Source organism: Sminthopsis crassicaudata, chromosome 3 (genome assembly GCF_048593235.1).
Source record: "Sminthopsis crassicaudata isolate SCR6 chromosome 3, ASM4859323v1, whole genome shotgun sequence".
NCBI classification, from domain to species: domain Eukaryota; kingdom Metazoa; phylum Chordata; class Mammalia; order Dasyuromorphia; family Dasyuridae; genus Sminthopsis; species Sminthopsis crassicaudata.
In genome coordinates this window covers 437,636,710-437,649,834 of record NC_133619.1, presented here as the reverse complement: position 1 = coordinate 437,649,834, position 13,125 = coordinate 437,636,710, and the positions used below count along the sequence as shown (strand labels likewise).

The 13,125-nt window shown below is 37.6% G+C and overlaps 1 protein-coding gene across 3 annotated transcripts in view; it reads right to left on the bottom strand.

The window, feature by feature from the left end:
- WIPF1 (WAS/WASL interacting protein family member 1) overlaps positions 1-12,173 on the bottom strand; it is a 158,959-nt gene extending 146,786 nt beyond the window's left edge. For 2 of the 3 annotated variants that reach the window (XM_074303063.1, XM_074303064.1), the window contains exon 1: positions 12,001-12,165. The gene's annotated coding sequence lies outside the window, so the exon portion shown is untranslated. Of the gene's footprint in view, positions 1-12,000 lie in introns of all 3 variants that reach the window. The other variant, XM_074303057.1, reaches the window with a different exon arrangement.
- Between the last annotated feature and the right edge of the window lie 952 nt (positions 12,174-13,125).

The window sequence follows — 13,125 nt, the reverse complement described above, 5'->3', positions numbered from 1 at the left end:
CTTATGGGGTGTGCCAAACAACTGACTGGGTTTCTTTTGTGCCTTGTCTGGCACCAGTTGCTTGAGTGAACTCACTGAACTGACTGGTTATTTTGGCATTATTAGACACAGCTAAGAAGGTGAACCCATTGCCAGAGACTTAGTAACATAAATCCTAAAGGGCATCACTGGTGAAGCAGGTGTAGAGTCTTCATTTTTCGTTTCCCTATGACCTAGCCACCATTCCTGCACACTGACAAACTATGAATTCCCTTCCATCAAAAAATAATGTCTAGTACACAGACACACACACACACACACACACACACACACACACACACACACACACACACAAACCCCAAAAAACAGAGAAAGAGCTTCTATTCTGAAAAGTCAATGACAACTCTCATTTCTATAGTATTCATATTTCACAAAGCATTTTCCTCAAAATTCTTCCAGCTGGGTAATGCAAACAGCATTCCCATTTTACAGATGGCCTCAACTAAGGTTCAGAGAGGTCAAGAGCATTGTGCTATAATCCCAAAGCTATTAAGGGTCAGATCATGGGTTTTATGCCAATTCAACTTTGTCTTACAGCCTTTTTGAAAAGAATGTAAAGACATAGATTTAATATCAAACACTATTCCTAATTAATCAATAAGTATGTGCTAAAGAGGAACTCAGTGCCAGAACAGGATTTAGAAATACAATGAACAAACAAAATTAAGTAACTAAATGAATGAATGAATAAACCCCTACTCATAAGAAATTTATAATTAAAAAGGGAAAACAAGTATATGTGTATGTATCTGTGTGTACATAAATATACATGTATATATAAAATATTTGTATTACATATATATTTATAGATACTTATACATATGCATATATACACATACATACATGCAGAACAAACATAAAAGAGATAAATGCAAAGGAGGAAGTAGTGAAATAAAAAAAGGTAGTCTGAGAAGGAGGTACAGTAGTTAAAGGGTCCAGAAAAGGGTTTATGTAAAAGGTGGTACTTAAACTACTTCTAGGAGGAAAAGAGGGACTCTGTGAGGCAGAGATAGGGAAGAAACACATTCATGCCATAGGGGATGGCTAAAGCAATGACAAGAAAATGAGTGTTAGAGTAATGTCTGTAAGAAGCAGAGAGAAGACTACTTTGGACAGATCAGAGTGCCCGGGAAGACATGATGTACCAATGAGGCTAGAAAGATAGGTTAAGATAAGGTTGGGATTAGCTTTAAAAGTGAAACAGGGAAATTTATTTTTAATTATAATTAAACAATTATTTTAATTAAATTTATATTTAATCATTTCTATTTAATTTAATTTGCACACAGAGAGTTGCTAAAGTTGATCATATATGGGAGTTATATCTGTGCTTAAGGAAAAATGCTTTTGTAGTAATATGGTGAATGACTTAGTAAGGGAAGAGATTTGAGCCAGGGATGCCAAATTAGAGGCGTGGTAATAATCTAGGTGATAGGTGATAATGGCCCTGATCAGACGCAATATCTGTGTGACGGACAAGAAGGGCTTGGATACAATAGAGCTGTTGGAGAGGGAGAAATGGAAGATTTGGCAACTGATTCAATACATGGGATGAGGAAGAATAAGGATTGCAGGTTCATGCTGAAGTTACAATTTAGAGATGCCTTTGACAGAGACAGGGACATGAGAGGAAAGGGAATGAAGCCTGTTTTGGAGATGCTGAGTTGAGATGTCTCTAAGACATCCAATTTAAAATGTCTACTAGGTAATTATTGAAACTTGAGGGAGAAACTGGATCTGGACACTGGATACTGGATAAAATTTGTGAGTCGTGCATACAGATGGCAATTAAAGGAGATGAGATCATAGAGAAAGTGGAGCAAGAAAGAAAAGAAAAGGAGGTCTAGCACAGAGTCTTGAGGAAGATTCACAGTTAATCAAAAAAAATCAATTAATCAAATAATTTACAAGTGTCTACTGCATACTGGATGCTTTACTAGATGCAAGATACAACAAAATAAAATAGACTGCGCCTTCTTAAACATTTATAACTGACGTGAATGCAAACACCAAATGTTATTTTTAGCCTCCATAACAAACTCAACCTTTCTGAACATTTAAACTATGGCTGTTTAAAGAAGTTTTTTTTTTTTTTTTTTTTTTACTTTCTGTGTTCTTATCCTTATTGCTACTGAAATAAACTACTGATAACAAATGCCTATTTAGAAAGGATGCCTCATGTGGCCCTCCCATACCTTAGGGTGAATATTGCCATTAGTTCTTACTATTCACATCTGTGAATGTTATCACTGGCTATTCTCTTACTTATACTAAGGCTCATTTCAAGTTTATCTGTACATCTGGATACTGCTTGTTCATTTTTATGCATTTCTACGATGGTGATGATTATTATTATTAATGTTTGTATAGAAAATGTCATAATAATTACTATTTAAAAATATGTGTCACTATACTGTTTTTTCATGATTACACATGTATAACCGTATCAAATTGCTTACTTTCTTAGGGGAGAGAAGACAGAGGAAGGGATAGAATTTGGAACTCAAAATTTAAAAAATTTAATATTAGAAATTGCTTTTATATGTAATTGGGAAAATCTTATTCAAGAAAAAAAGTATATGTCACATTCATTATCTCACTTGATAAATCATTTTACAAGAAGACAGAAAAATCAATTGCTTTTTTGGTTTATTTGGGAAGGGGAAATGGGGAAAAGAAAGGAATAAGCATTAATATAACACTTATTATGGACTATGCTCTGTGTTAAGTATTTTGCAAATATTACCTTATTTGATCATCACCATAACCCCTAGAAAGTAAGTGCTATTATTATTTTCCTTTGACAGAGACAGATACCTAATTTGCCCAGGTTCACACAGTCTGTGAGGCTGGCTTTAAGCATCCTGACTCCAGGTCTAGTGCTCTGTTCAGTTTGCCACCTAGATTCCTCAATTTATATGAATAATTACATCAATTATAATAGCCAACATTTGTATAGTATTTATTATGTGTTATTTTCTCATTTGTTCCTCTTGGGAGGCAAGTGCTATTATCATCCCCACTTTACAAATGAAATGAAGTAAACAGAATTTAAGTGACTTGCCTAGGTTCATACAGATAGGAAGTATCTGAGGATATATTTGAATTCACATCTTTCCTAGCATTCTATCCATTGTTCCTCTTAGCTGCCTCAATTTATATTAATAATAACATCAACAAAATAGAAGCATGAATGTATCACAAAGTCCAGCTTCTATTATCTTGTCTAAGGTTGTATGGCTAGTAGCTATCAGAGGCACAATTTAAATCCACTTCACATACTAAGCTCTCATTAAACTACAATGCCTCCTTTGATAGTTCTGGAAAATTAGAGATTATTTTGATCTGGTAGAAAAAAAAATGCAAGTCCATATGGAGAAAATGACACTTGGACTAAGCCTTGAAACATAGGTAGGATTTTGAAAGATGGGGATATAAAAGGGCATTAAGGCAAAAGGGATGGTATTAAGAAAGTCAGAAAAGCACAAAGGGGTATTCAGTGATGGATGAACAGCCAGTTTGACTGGAACAAAGGACATTAAAAGCAGTGAAAAATAAGGTTGGACTAGTGAGCAAGGAGAAAACCTTGAATGATTTAATTAAATGTTACAAGTACAATTGAACATATAAGAAGAAAATTAATCAGCAGAAGAAACTGATGTATCTCCAAAAGATAATTATCAAAGAAGTAAAAAAGAAATTAGTAGTGATCTTTATTCAACATATTATTAAAATGTCTTATTTGCATTATCTCATAGCAGCTTGTCCTTATTAGTATATTCTCTATAAAATATAATTATTTTTTAAAATTTTATATTTTTTCCTCTTTTTAGCTACATTTCTTTTTAAAATGATGAGTATTAGTCTATTGCATTTGACTTCAGTGAATCTCCTAAAGGGCCTATTTGAAACCCAGGTGTACATTCCAAAGTACCAGTATGGCTCCATGAAAGCTTATCAAAATCCCTTAACCCTCAGTCTTGAGGTGACAGAGGGAAAATGTACCTGGCCATATCATGTTACTACTTTGTTCAGTCTCTACTTACACCAGTGATGATGATAATGACTGCTAATATTTATATACAAAATGCATTATCACAATAATTACTAACATTTATATAGAAAATGTCTCCTCTGTTATCTCATTTGATACATCATCTTACAAGAAGATAGAAACATCAACTGCCTTTTTTGGCTTCAACTTACATGGAAAAGAGAATGGAGAATGAAAGGAAATAAATTTATACAGCACCTTTTATAACACATTTATATAGCAGTACGTTATACCAGCATCTGTGATAAAAGTACCCACATCTATCTAACATTATTTAGTCCACTGGCTGCCATTCACATTTGGTGAACTGATTGCCAACATGTGGTTAACTGCTGCTCTAGAAGAAGCAGGAAATTCTGAGGCATCCGGTATATATGTCATAAATAGCAATTGGCTGATATCACCATATGCTAATGGGAGAACATTAAAACTTCCAGTTGCCTAGATTCCAGGTAAGTGGATATTCTCTGCCTTAATTTCTTTCTTTCTTCCCATTATGCTTTCTTTCACTTCACCAAAATTAGCTATTAGGATGAGATGTTTGTCTTACAGGATACCATTGGCTGTGCTAGAGTTTGGCTCCCAGTTTCCCAATTGCTGCATCTACCTGTCATTTATCCTTACAGACATTTACAAGTTACAACATTCCCAATCTTATCATTCTTAAAAGATATATAGTTGTCAGAAAAGTTAGTGTTCTAAGTGCTCATCGCCTCTCTTGCTGCTTATGTCTATGGCACCTGAAGTGCATTTGAACTCAGGATCTCCTGATTCAAAGTCCATCAATCTATCCATAGCAACAAATAGATGCTATGAAATCAATATGTTAGTTTTTTTTTGGTTTGTTTGTTTTAACATCTTGATATGGAAGAATGAGGAGGTGCAAAGTTTTGTATATAGAACAAGTGCTGAATACATATTAGCATAGTGAATAAAGTATTGTATTGGGAATCATGGTGGTCAGAGTTTGAATTCAGCCTCAGATACTTGGTAGTTGTTAGTCACTTATAGCATCTATCAGTTTCCTCAACTGTAAAATTGGGATAATTATAACAACTACCTCACAAATTGCTGTGAAAGTTAAATAAAGGAATGTATGTAAAGTACCTTATAAACTTTAAAGGACTATATAATGCTATTAAAAGTTGATTGATTGATGATTAAATTTAATTAAAGGAGGCATTGGTAATTGTGAATGAAACAAGAGAAAATAGGACATTTTAATATTTATTTATACTGTTCTAAGACTTTTGGAACAACTTCTTTGTTTTGTTTTAAACCTATATATTAAACTATAGAAGTGACACAGGAACCTGTAGGATTCTCTCATTCTCTCTCTCTCTCTCTCTCTCTCTCTCTCTCTCTCTCTCTCTCTCTCTCTCTCTCTCTCTCTCTCTCCCTCCTTTCTGGCAATTACAACATTCTACCTTGTAGCAAATATAGTTATTCTAACATCATAGTATTTAAAGCAGAAAAGGATGTCATACATATTTTAATTCAACCTCCTCATTTTATAGATAAAGAGAATGAAGTCAAGAGAAAATCAATACTTTATCCAATGCCACACATATTCAAGATGAAGTCAGGATTTGAAGTTAGGTAACTCCAACACTCATTTCATTATATTAGTATGTCTCCATGATCTCTTGAACATGTCTTACCTTCCCTACTAGCCTGCAAGTTTCTTGAGGGCATGTATTCTCTCCCACCCCCACATCTTTACCCCCCTTAATTTATTCCCCCTCCAACTTTAACATTTCTTTTTTTCATTTTAAATTTTATTTTGTAAGTTGTACATTTACATTCTTTTTTTTTTTTTAACATATTTCCATATGACTCATATTAGGGGAAAATTATGAGAGAAAAAAAAAAGAGAAAAAAGGTGAAAACAAAATGATTCGCATTCAGGCACCATAGATCTCTCTCTCTCTGTGAATATGGATGGCATTTTTCATGCAAAACTTATTGGAATTGCTGAGGATTATTGAATTGCTGAGAACAGCTAAATCCATCATATTTGATCATCACACAATTTTGCTATTACCTTTTACAATATTCTCCTAGTTCTGCTCACTTTACTCAGTATCAATAAGTCTTTTTTTTTTTTTTACTCAGTATCAAATAAGTCTTGTTTTTTGTTTTTGTTTTTGTTTTGGCCAGGAAATTGGGGTTAAGTGACTTGCCCAGAGTCATGCATTTAGTGTCTAAGGCTGGATTTGAACTCAGGTCTTCGTGACTCCAAGACCGATGCTCTATCCACTGTACCATCTATCTGCCCCAATTAATTTAAGTCTTTCTAGGCTAGAAAAGCCTAAAATCAGTTTGGTCTTAATTTCTTATAGGACAATAATCCATAACATTCATATACTATAACTTTTCCTCAATTGATGGGCTATTCATTTTGCAATTCTTTGCCACCAAACAAAGAAATGATACAAACAATTTTGCACAAGTGGATCCTTTTCTCTATTTTATTATTTCTTTGGGATATATACCCATTAATGACACTGCTGGATTAAAGGGTATGCACAGTTTTATAGCCCTTTGGGCATCAACTTTCATATTTTTGTTAAGGCCATTACTAAGTCATAACCAAGGAGTCATCCTTGATTCTTCCCTCTCACTCATCACTTCCCTTTCCCCACATCCTTTTTCCCCTATTTATTTTTATGTGACTTACTTGTAGTAGATGTGTAATAAATGAACCAATGAATGAATAAATGATATCATGGCCGCTCTTGATCTCTATTTTAACCTGATTCATATACATAGGTTTGGGTTAGAATGGCTCACAAGGACATAAACAAGGTAGCACCCTGAAATGTAGCTATATATATTTTGCTGAAATACCTCAATAAGCAATGAACTGTTTTTATTCATAGAAACAGATTTTAACTCCTCTATAACTCAATAGAATGGCTTAAGATTTTCTTGTGACTGAAAAGTTCCCTTTGTCACCACCTTGGTAATAATCCTCTCTAAATGTAATTCAGATACCTTTCAGAGGACAGAGATGCAATCTAGACTAGACTAGATTTCAAAGTCTTTTGATCTTAATAGGGCCAGTTAGTTAGTGCTTATATTCTACTGGGTTAGCCTTTGAGAACTCAGGTTGATCGCCATGCCAAGAAAAGCAAGAGTAGCAAAATTGTATACTTTGGGGATTTAGTAGCAGAGAGATTGTCCAGTTGCACAGCAATTAGGAATTAGGTGAACTAGATTAACTTCCAAATTTATAGAGCCAACCCTTATATCTCTCCTGAGATCCTGGGCTGTATCACCAACTGTCTGTTGGACACTGGCTTTCTAGACCACTTTCTCATCCATAAAATAAGAAGACTTCTAAGATCCTTTCCAATTCTTATTAACAGTTTAGTAATAATTTCCACCTGTTATCACAAAGGCATCTCAGAATTAACACATCCAAAACAAAATTCATTATCTTTCCCTTTAAACCTGTCCCTCCTCCAACTTCCTGTTTCTGTTATGGGTATTACCATCATTCCTATCATCCTGGTTCCCAATCTTGGAGTCATCTCTTCCCTCTCATTCATCTCTTCCCCCAATCCCTATGCAATCATTTTTCCAAGTCTTATCAGTTTTATTTCCACAGTATTTCTCACATCACCTCCAGTATCTTCCCTCAAAAAAGTCAGGTCCTTATTATCTCTTGCCTGGAAGAAATATTTGCAATAACCTCCTCATTGGTCTCCCTGCTTCCATCTGAAATCATATCTTTCAAACTACTGCCAAAATAATCTTACTAAAGCACCATATCTCCATTTAGGATGTTTTTGATAAGATAATTAGGGCTAAGTGATTTGCCTAGGGTGCCACAGGTAGCAAATTTCAAGATCAGATTTGAATTCAGGTCCTTATGTCTCCCAGGGTTGATGCTTTGTGCACTGTGCCACCTACCTGCCTTCCATTTAGGAATTTTTAACAGCAGCCTGTTGCTTCTAGGATAAAATATAGACTCTTCACCCTGGCACTCACAATCCTTCATGAATTAGCTCAAATTTACTTTTCTAGACTTATTACTCCCTTTCACACACTCTTATTCCAGCAATATTGTCTACTTGTGGTTCTCAAAATTTGTCTCCCCATCTCCCATCTGGCTGAACCCTATACCTGGAATACATTTCCTCTTCACTTTTGCCACTTAGAATCTTTACTTTTCTTCAAGGTTCAGCTGCCAGTTCCAATGGGAAACGCTACAGTGGAAAAAGTGATGTACTTATCATGACATATGAGCTCAAATTTATGTCCTGTTATCCTGGATATTGGGAAAGAATCTTGGTGATGCTGTGGACAGAGTGGACAGGAAAGGCCTCTATTCTGGGCGTAGAGTCAGAGAGACTCATTTTTTTGAGTTCAGATCTTATCTCAGATATACTAATTGTGTGACTCTGGGCAAGTCACTTAACCCTGTTTGCCTCTCAACTGTAAAATAAGCTGTAGAAGAAAATGGAAAACCGCTCCAGTATCTCTGCCAGGAAAACCCCAAATGGGGTCACAAGGAGTCAGAAATGACTGAAAATAACTTTACATAAATGAATTTGGGCAAATCATTTAATTTCTGAGGCCTTTCTTTTCTTTCTCTTCTGTAAAGTAAAACAGTTCATTATAACAGATGTTTACTAAAGACTTAAAACTCTGGCTCTATTATTATCTCATTTGTTAGTCTGTTTTCTTTCCTTAAAGCATATTGTGTGAATTTATTGATATAAACATATTATTCTAGTGAAATGTAAGCTTCTTGAGGACAGAAAGTATTTATTTTTGTCTTTGAACCTCCAGCCCCAATACTGGATTTTATATCTATTATTTACTAAATGAATGTTTGTTGAATTAAAGTTAAGTGGAGGAAAGACTTCAAGCAAATCAAGATTCCAAGGGGGCAGAATCTTGGACAGGGACAGATTCAGCTGAATGGGCAAGCAGCATTTGCAGCTCCCACAACTCAGAAGGCATTTTACCTGTGTGGAATGTAGAAGAATTAGCACAGAGGCTGTTAGGTTTATTTTTCCCCCCTAGCCACATACTAAATCTTGGTCAGCAATATCATCCTGGAATATGAAAGGCAGCAAGTGACATGGACATACTCACTATTGAATAGCAATTCTCTCTGTGTCTAGAGCACTATGAGCTGATGATTTTAAATGAAAAATGTTAAGTACAAACCAGTTTCTCTTATTTTCTTCTCCTGGCTATTATTTGTTTCTTGTTCTTAAGTTTAAGTACAATGTATTAAATGGTATCCTAATGGGCTTATCCAAAAGAGCTTATGGACTTGCCTAAGAGCCTACCTTACTAGCAGGAAAGGACTTTAGCCTCAGGAAAAGATCTATCTCATTATATTTTAATAGAATATCTATTCTTAATATTAGATCTTAGGCTCCTTTCTCTTCCAAAACTCCACATTTGTTGTTCATTCATGTCCAGCTCTTTCATGAGCCTGAGCTGCTAGCAAGCCAGGCCTTTCTACCTCAAGAGGCTTATCTTCTGATGTCATATTTTTTAGCATTTAAATATGGTCCATAGGAGTTTTTTGGGCAAAGATACTGAAATGTTCGTCATCTCCTTCTCTAATGGTTCACCTTTATCAGAGTTTTCCATTATGACCTATCTGTCTTGGGTTATAATTCTCCACTATGACCATCTGATAACCCTAAACACCACAGCTTTGCAAGCCCCTCCACTATGACAAGTCACAGCATCCAGGAGGAGCAAACCTTACAGAGCCATTTGCAAATACATTTCAGTAAAAACTTTCTTGGGCTCAATTTACTGATGTTTGAAACATATATTTTGTAGACAAGAATGCCAACAATTTAAAATGAAGTTATTCTGTTGTACTGAAATAGTGTTTGGAATGGGAAACTGGCAAAGAAAAAGTAACTGACACAGGAAAACTGTCCATACTCTCTTAAAATATTCTATAGCAAGTGATTAGATGGCGTTGGTGTCTCAGGAATGACTAGCTTGTTCAGCACTCATATTAATACTATTCAGAAATTAAGTTCAATTCAGATCCACAGTGTCAACAATGGGAGGGGGGCATGGAGGAGAGGTTTATGTGGAACCCAGAAGGATTCTGGAGCCAAGGAATTCAATGGCTAGAATGTGGACAATAAGGGGCAATTACCACAAAATGATGTGACTTTAAAGTTTTTAAAAATGATTCTCAATTGAAACAGACGTCAATATTAGCCTGGGAATGTCATTTTAGAACTTCTATAATAACATCCTTCACACTTTTAACATCCTATTAGTTGCTATTTCAGCCACATCATATTTTTACATACATTATGAAGTTCAGATATTGAACTTCATAATAACTGAAACTATTATCTCCATTTTATAAATAAGAAGACTGAGGCTCAGAAAGATTAAGAGATCTGCCCATAATCCAATAATCTGAGCTAATAAATCCCAGAAGCAGGATTTGAACACAGGTCTTCGTTGCTGTTAACTCCTATAGTTACCCATTATTTCCCTCTTTCTCTTTCATTTAAGACTAAGAGAGACAAAAATGAAACAAGAGGGGTGCCCAGATCTAGCTTGGCTTTGACCAATACCAGTTGTCCAGGGCTTGCCTTCAAACAGACCCACCCTTTGTTAAGCTAAGAAGTTTCCAAGTCTAGTGCCAGTTCTGCATTTGGACCACCTGGCAGAATTCCTGACTTGGTCAGCTTATTTCCTTTTCCTAGTGAGAGCACAGGCAACTTTCTTTAAATTTTCATACTCTTCATCTTTTTTTTTTTTAAATAAAATAGAAAAGGGCAAAAGAAAGAGTAAGAACCTGGAGAAACAAATTTTTGCAGAGAAGTCTGGTGAGAATTGGCAGTGATTCTAAGGTCACGGACCATATGCACACACACACACACACACACACACACACACACACACACACACATGCAAACGAGGATACCAGCAGATGCAAAGAGGGAATGTTTGGAGGCAGGAGTCCAATTTAAGGAAGGCACTGAGAAAGGTGAAATGTTAGTGGATTACACAATAGAAAATAGTTGCTTTATTACTTAAAAATAAAATCGGTGATGGGGATGCTCTACAAGTCTCTTTTAGCTTCCCCCCCTGCTTTGGCGCAGGTAGTGTGTAAATTAGTTCAGGACTTGTTATGCCTCTGCCCAGAGCAGCTGAGCACTGGATTTTTGCAATCTCGCCAGATTGTCCCTGAAAGTCAGGCGGAGCCGCGGAGGGGCTGTCAGCTCGCTTTGTCCCAGGGTGCAAGGGCAGCATCACAGCCACCTTTCCCCTAAGATCTCTAAACACCTCTTTCTTGTCCTTCGAGCCCCGGATCGCCCCATTCTGGCGAGAGGGGAGGAACCAAGAAGGCGAGGCTCTGGAGAAAGCGCCTAGCCGAGAGCCAAAGGAAAAAGTTAGCCACTTTGTGAAAGCTGGATGAAATTGCTGCGAACACATCTGGGAGAGTAGGGCCTGGGAGGGGACTGATGTTATACAACGGAACCCACTCTTGAAGCAAATAAGGGATATTTCGACATCTTTTTTCTTCTTCTTTTCTCCTTACCTCCCACGTCACCATGTCCTTCTCCCCCACTCACCCGGATCCCCAAAGCAGCGTTTCCAAATCCCCCCTCCCAGCCCGAGGGAAGGAACCGGGCATTCACTTCTGCAGATGTGTCTTGTTGACCCGAGAGAGGGTCTTCTAACCAGATGTTGCACTCAAGTAACCTCCAGGCTGCAAGAGCTCAGCCAGCCTCCCCAAACCTCCCTGGTTGACAGGCGCACACAAATATTCATCCAATCCCCCACCCCAGCCCCCCACCTCGCCCAACCTCCTGGAGCTGGAGTCCGGTTCTGGAAGTGGGGGGTGAGGGGAGAGAGAAGATAAGCCAGGGCAAAGAAGGAAAACGCGCTCTTACCCTGGCGTGCTCCGCTCCTAGAACCCTCCCCGTCGGTTCCCCTTCGGATTGAGGGCGGCGGTCGCAGCTGCAGGCGGCGGCTCCCGCTTGTTCCCCAGCAGCTGCAGCGCACGGGGCATTTTTCTCTGGGAAACTTCTCCCAGGCGGGCAGGAAAAGCTCTCTGAGCTCGGAGGCTACGACCATCCGGGAACTTCGCTGTGATGTAAACCCTCCCACTCCAAACATCCCCCCCTGCCCCCCGCCCCTCTACCGGCCCTGCCACATGTGGACTTAACAGGCCGCTGCTACTTTGCTGCTGCTGCTGTTGCAGCAACTCTGAACGCTAGAGATGGCTTCTCTCCTAGTTTAATTCAACAAACTTTTGACTGCCTGCGGTGTGCGAAGCACCGAGCTTAGAAAGGTGAAAAAGACAGTGAAAAAGCCGTCTCCTCAAGAACGTGTAGTCCTGTAGGGGAATGCCCACTGCCGTCTGGAAGACTGGTTCAAACTTCACCTCAGAAACTGTGTGACCCTGGACAAGTCATGTAAACTTTGCGTCCGTCTTCTCATTAATAAAATGAGGAGAATAAAAAGGACAAGATGATTTCCCAAGTTCCTTCCAATTCTGAATCTATGATTTCATGTTAAAATATGATGAGGAATTAACAGAGAGAAGATAAACAGAAGGGTGTGAAGAGCCTCTAGGAATCTTTTAGGTCAGGTGAACAGCGTAGGTAGGGATCAGGGAAGATTTCTGGAAGAATGGCGGATGAAGGAAGAGAAGGATTTTTCCAGAAAAAAGTGGTATGGTTTGAAATATCACAAGATTCAGAGACAGAAAATCTGGGTTTGAATTTGTGTTCCATCATTTTCTATTTGTATCACCCTAGGGCAAGCCATTTAATAGTGAGGAGTGGGGAGAGATTGCCTCAGTTTCCTTATTCTTAAAATGAAGGGGATACACTACATGGTCTTTAAGTTATTGCTATCCCTGAAAGCGAATGGGGAGAGATGGGAGATTCCAGGAAGAGATCTGAAATAGAATTAGTTCATTTTAGCTAGAATATGGATATGCATGAAAGGAAATATGGTGGAGAAATCTGGGAAAGAGGGTTGAAGCCAGCTTTGAATGTAGGACTAAGGAA